The sequence below is a fragment of the Garra rufa genome, chromosome 1 (assembly GCF_049309525.1).
Source record: "Garra rufa chromosome 1, GarRuf1.0, whole genome shotgun sequence".
Taxonomy (NCBI): Eukaryota; Metazoa; Chordata; class Actinopteri; order Cypriniformes; family Cyprinidae; genus Garra; species Garra rufa.
In genome coordinates this window covers 84,400,464-84,406,609 of record NC_133361.1, presented here as the reverse complement: position 1 = coordinate 84,406,609, position 6,146 = coordinate 84,400,464, and the positions used below count along the sequence as shown (strand labels likewise).

Sequence of the window (6,146 nt, the reverse complement as noted above, 5' to 3'; positions counted from 1 at the left end):
GTTTGAGCACCTGTTGTGCTTATTTTCTTTTTATTATTATTACTACATAACTTATTATTACAGGCTCAGGGAAAGATGGTATTTATCTTTAACAATGAACAATCATAATGAGAAAAACTGAAAACAATTATTAGGCTTGCTTACATCATAGTATGTGATTATATACACAGGGAAAAATGATTAAATATCTCTGAATAATCCAAATATTCACATCATAGTTTATCAAATATTGGATTTGTTGTTTTTGTTATTGATAAGCCTCAGGGATGAAAAGAGAAATTCTACAATAATTTAAGCTATAGTTTTGCGTGTGGATAAACAATTTTGAACATAAAACAAAAGTAATAACTTTTGCAAAAAATAAAGAATTTGGGTTTTCCTAACAAAAATTATTTCTTTAACAATTAAAAAATACAAAAACCTAAATGAACCCAAAACGTATCCGTTATACTACAATCACAATAAAAGAACAGCTGTTTCTTCAACATGACCACAAAATGAACAATTTTCATCAATATCAAAATATTTATAGAAAGATGAATTAAACCTGTCGCTATGTTAAATTGTTGCACCTGTTATAACGTCGTTGGTCACATGATAACGTCAACATGGCAGAAGACGTGCAGATCACATCCATACTCAACGAGATTTGGCTGTAGAGTACGTACTCTTTTAGCGCTCGTTAAGTAAGTACTTATTGAAAATAAGTACCTACTCATTGAGTATGCGGTTTCGAACGCAGTCGTTGAGTATGGATGTGATCTGCACGTCTTCCGCCATGTTGACGTTATCATGTGACCAACGACGTTATAACAAGTGCAACAACTTAACATATAGCGACAGGTTTAATTCATCTTTCTATAAATATTTTGATATTGATGAAATTTGTTCATTTTGTGGTCATGTTGAAGAAACAGCTGTTCTTTTATTGTGATTGTAGTATAACAGATACGTTTTGGGTTCATTTAGGTTTTTGTATTTTTTAATTCTTAAAGAAATAATTCTTGTCAGGAAAACCCAAATTCTTTATTTTTTGAATAAGTTATTTCTTTTGTTTTGTATTCAAAATTGTTTATCCACACGCAAAGCTAGCTTAAATTCTTGTTGAATTTCTCTTTTCATCCCTGAGGCTTATCAATAACAAAAACAAATCCAATTTTTGATAAACGATGATGTGAATATTTTGATTATTCAGAGATATTTAATCATATTTCCCCGTGTATATAATTGCATACTATGATGTAAGCAAGCCTAATAATTATGTTTTTAGTTTTTCTCATTATGATTGTTCATTGTTAAATATTATTACCATCTTACCCTGAGCCTGTAATTGTAAGTTAGGTAGTATTAGTTATAAAATGAAAATAAGCACAACAAGTGATCAAACACCTCATAGCATCAGTAACACGACTCTACCTAGTACATCTTCCTCCATGTTTGCAATATTTGCACAAAGGAGACATGGATCAGCTGCTTGAAGATCTTGTGTTTGGAGGTGTTTTTTGAGGATTTTACACTCAAAAAATGTAAGTATTACTACTTAGAAATTAAGATTATAATACTGATCAATAATAATGATAAATGCTGACCTATAATTAATTATATTTTTTAGTAAAACAAGCATGTTTTTTTATCAAGTAATTAATTAATACACATGTTAATGAAACTTATATTTTATTTACTGATAACAACATGGATATATGAGTAAAATAATAAAGTAACCATGAACATAAATAAAGACAAGTGGAACAAAGCTTTATTCAGACATATTGGTATTTTAGTCTTTCTCTAGATGCTCTCGCTGGCTCTTTGGTCTCTGAGGATGAAGAGGCCACAGCAACATCTGGTCCAGATGAGAGACAAAGGGCAGGTGGAGTGATGGAGGGTCTCATCGATGACACTAAACCATTTCCAGGATGCTGCTGTGGATTTCTCTTTTCTCGATGCACACACCAGTCTGCAGCAGACATTTCAGATCATACAAAGATGCACAAATACAATACAAAAGTTGTCATTTTAACAGCACAATTTCATTAGATCTCTGTATTAGAAGTAACAAAATTACCAAACTTTATATTAAGTTACAGATTTAACTTTTTTCCCACAAATGCTGCAGTCACCTTTCCTTTCAGGTCCTGCTCCACCGCAAAATATCTTTGATGGCAGCACTGCTTCATCAGTCACTCTTCACCAGACAAGCATACTTGTCTCATCTGTCCCTGTAACATCCACACAAGATTCAGTTCCCTCTGATTCGTGTGCTCAATACTACATTTATGAGGTAGCTGTTGTGTTAACTGGCTTTTTATCCAATACAAATGCTGCTGAATTTATCAACAGTACTATGAGACAAATGAAATAGATAACTCATGTTTACTTGTTTACTAACTATGTTTATTTACATTACATTTATCTAAAGCAGTGTTGACAACAGAGAATTCTACATAAACTCACATAACATCCATCACTCGTTTAGATGTCTGTTTGGTGTTGTGATGTGCTCATTTAATTCTCTCAGAACATGTTCCTGTCAGTTGTTAAACATTTAGTAATCATCTTTAAGATGCTATGGTCGCTATACGTAATAAAACGTGTTTTACAGCGAAATCACAAATATACTTTAACGTTACACGTATTGACACCTTATGCAAATCAGCAGTTTACGATACAGTAGCTCAACAAATACGATTTTAAGACAGGGAACCGTGTTTTGGTTTGTAATACTCACATTTGTAAACACTCTCGTTGCGGTTCTCAATCACGTTCGATGATGACGTTTTGGCCTCCTGTGGCCTCCTGGGATTGAAAAGTGTGCATCAGATTAACACTTCAGAATCTGGTCTGAAGCAGTAGGACAGCAAGCGCAAGCTTTTCCAAAAGCGACCCGCAAACATGGATAGCGAGGGCAGTGAGTGGTTACTTTTGCAAACCGCCCCGACTCAGTTGTCGGCAAATGCCTTAAAGCTGTCCAGTGCCCGGTCAGCCAACCCCTGGCCTCTTCTCTGGGAGCCTGGATCGTCTGAGTCGCCCTCCCGGAGGGCAATTGTGCGGCCAGGCTAGTCTAGTAAACAGGAGATCCTGCGTTTGAATCCCAGCGGTGCCTCTCGACTGGTGGCTGTCTCTGGGCTTGCTATTGCATCGGAGACACTGATAACACTCTATGTTTTTGAACCGTGCCTCAATTGTGCAAAGACTTGAGGACCTGTCTTTCTGCCCAAACAGCTTGCCACTCCGCCGAGCTGGACAGGCCCAGCGTGGCATACCTACAGGCTCTGTGGCGCAATGGATAGCGCATTGCATTTCTAGACTCCCAGATGAGGTTGGGGTTGTGGGTTTGCGTCCCGTCAGAGTCGTGTGTTTTGGCATTTTGTTAAGCCTGTTCTGTGCAGTGTTGCCCTCGGACAGCAGAAACCATTTTGAGGCTTCCTGTTCTCAGCGTACATTGATTTTAAAAAAATGTCAATCATATTTAAAAGGTAGCAAAACATGCCCAAGAACCAATTCAGTGAGGTATGCAATCACTGTCTCGCATCAAGTGGTGGCAGCAGGAAGTTGAAATTGTTGATTCATGCATCCTCTGATCCACCCTCCCCACACCTAACATGCGGGGTGGTGCCGTGGCTTCTGTTTGGTAAACAGGAGATCCTGGGTTCAAATCCCAGCAGTGCCTTGCAGACGGCAGCTTGGATCTTTTTGCTCTCCCTTGGACCTGAGGCCCTTACAGTGCCTCTGCCTTTCAAACGACACTGCAATTATGCAGAGACCCGAGGGCCTGTCCTTCCTGCAGAGAGAGCATGCGCTCTCTTACCGTTGGACATCCACAGACCCGGAAGGTCAGCCTTCACTCGGCTCTGCTGGCTTTCGTGTTGGGCTCTGTGGTGCAATGGATAGCGCATTGGACTTCTAGGCTGCCAGAAGAGGCCATTCAGAGGTTGTGGGTTCAAGTCCCACCAGAGTTGTGGATTTTGGCTTTCTGGTTACTCTCATACTGTGCAGTGTTGCCCTCAGGCAGTAGAAATTTGTAGACATTCTCTTTTAAGCGTACCAGCACCTGCCCTGCCTCTGGATGTTTTGACCCTCTGAGTCACCCTCCCGACAGCCTTGCTTGCGGTTTGGCGCCGTGGCTTAGTTGGTTAAAGCGCCTGTCTCGTAAACAGGAGATCCTGCGTTCAAATCCCAGCGGTGCCTTGGGCGGCGTTCCAGTCCAGCAAGCGCAAGCTTTTCCAAAAGCGACCCGCAAACATGGATAGCGAGGGCAGTGAGTGGTTACTTTTGCAAACCGCCCCGACTCAGTTGTCGGCAAACGCCTTAAAGCTGTCCAGCGCCCGGTCAGCCAACCCCTGGCCTCTTCTCTTGGAGCCTGGATCGTCTGAGTTGCCCTCCCGGAGGGCAATTGTGCAGCCAGGCTATTCTAGTTAACAGGAGATCCTGCGTTTGAATCCCATGGATGGTTTGGTTGCACGCCACAATACAGCCGAGCTCGTGCTTTACCAAAAAAAAACAGACGGCGAAAGGGGACACAGAGGAGCTTGAGGACAGCGGGCGGTTTCTCCTGTATCATTACCCTCTCACCTGCTTTTGAAGAATAGCATTCAGGCTAACTTTCCCCACCAAGGAGGCGCCGTGGCTTAGCTGGTCAAAGCGCCTGTCTCGTAAACAGGAGATCCTGGGTTCGAATCCCAGCGGTGCCTTTCCACTGGTGGCTGTCTCTGGCCTTTCTGTTGGATTGGAGACCCTGACGACACTATGTTTTTGAACCGTGCCTCAATTGTGCAAAGACCTGAGGACCTGTCTTTCTGCCCAAACAGCGTGCCACTTGGTGTAGCTGGACGGGCACAAATCTGTAAGTAAAGCCCTCAGTGGACCAGCCTGACATACCGATGGGCTCTGCGGCGCAGTGGATAGCGCATTGGACTTCTAGACTGCCAGATGAGGCCATTCAAAGGTTGTGGGTGCAAGTCCCACCAGAGTCGTGCTTTTTGCCATTTTGTTAAGCCCATACTGCGCAGTGTTGCCCTCGGACAGCAGAAACCATTTTGAGGCCTCGAATCCCAGCGGTGCCTTGGGCGGCGCTCCAGTCCAGCAAGCATGCCTCAATTGTGCACAGACCAGTCTTTCTGCCCACACAGCTTGCCACTCGGCCGAGCAGGACAGGCCCAGGCTGGCATACCTACAGGCTCTTTGGCGCAATGGATAGTGCATTGGATTTCAAGACTCCCAGATGAGGTTGTAGTTGTGGGTTCGAGTCCCACCAGAGTCGTGCGTTTTGGCATTTTGTTAAGCCCGTTCTGCGCCGTGTTGCCCTCTACAGCAGAAACCATTTTGAGGCCTCCTGTTCTCAGCATACATTGATTTAAAAAAAATGTCAATATTTAAAAGGTAGAAAAACATGCCCAAGAACCAATTTAGTGAGGTATGGCTATCACTGTCTTGCATCAAGTGGAGGCAGCAGGACGTTCATATTGTTGATCCATGCATCCTCTGAGCCACCCTCCCGACAGCCTTGCATGTGGTTTGGCGCCGTGGCTTGGTTGGTTAAAGCTCCTGTCTTGTAAACAAGAGATTCTGGGTTCAAATCCCAGCTGCGTTCCAATCGTGCATGTGCAAGCTTTTTCGAAAGCGACCCGCAAACAGGGATAGCGAGTGATTAATTTTGCAAACCGCCCCGACTCAGTTGTTGGCAAACGCCTTAAAGCTGTCCAGCGCACGGTCAGCCAACCCCTGGCCGCTTCTCTGGGAGCCTGGATCGTCTGAGTCGCCCTCCCGGAGGGCGATTGTGCGGCCAGGCTAGTCTAGTAAACAGGAGATCCTGCGTTTGAATCCCAGCGATGCCTTTGGTTGCCAAAAAACAGATGGCGAAAGGGGACACAGAGGAGCTTGAGGACAGCGGGCAGTTTCTGCTGCAACATTACCCTCGCACCTGCTTTTGAAGAATAGAAGTCAGGCTAACTTTCCCCACCAAGGAGGTGCCGTGGCTTAGCTGGTCAAAGCGCCTGTCTTGTAAACAGGAGATCCTGGGTTCAAATCCCAGCGGTGCCTTGTAGACGGCAGCTTGGATCTTTTTGCTCTCCCTTGGACCTGAGGCCCTTACAGTGCCTCTGCCTTTCAAACGACACTGCAATTATGCAGAGACCCGAGGGCCTGTC

At 43.7% G+C, this 6,146-nt stretch overlaps 4 non-coding genes across 4 annotated transcripts; all 4 read left to right on the top strand.

The window, feature by feature from the left end:
• The first annotated feature begins 3,869 nt into the window (after positions 1 to 3,869).
• trnar-ucu (transfer RNA arginine (anticodon UCU)) lies at positions 3,870 to 3,959 on the top strand. Its single transcript is given in 2 exon segments — positions 3,870 to 3,906; positions 3,924 to 3,959. It is a non-coding gene; the product is annotated as a tRNA-Arg (tRNA).
• A 155-nt stretch (positions 3,960 to 4,114) lies between these two features.
• trnat-cgu (transfer RNA threonine (anticodon CGU)) lies at positions 4,115 to 4,188 on the top strand. The gene has a single exon. It is a non-coding gene; the product is annotated as a tRNA-Thr (tRNA).
• A 429-nt stretch (positions 4,189 to 4,617) lies between these two features.
• On the top strand, positions 4,618 to 4,691 carry trnat-cgu (transfer RNA threonine (anticodon CGU)). Its single transcript has one exon. It is a non-coding gene; the product is annotated as a tRNA-Thr (tRNA).
• A 1,274-nt stretch (positions 4,692 to 5,965) lies between these two features.
• On the top strand, positions 5,966 to 6,039 carry trnat-ugu (transfer RNA threonine (anticodon UGU)). The gene has a single exon. It is a non-coding gene; the product is annotated as a tRNA-Thr (tRNA).
• The last annotated feature ends 107 nt before the right edge of the window (positions 6,040 to 6,146 follow it).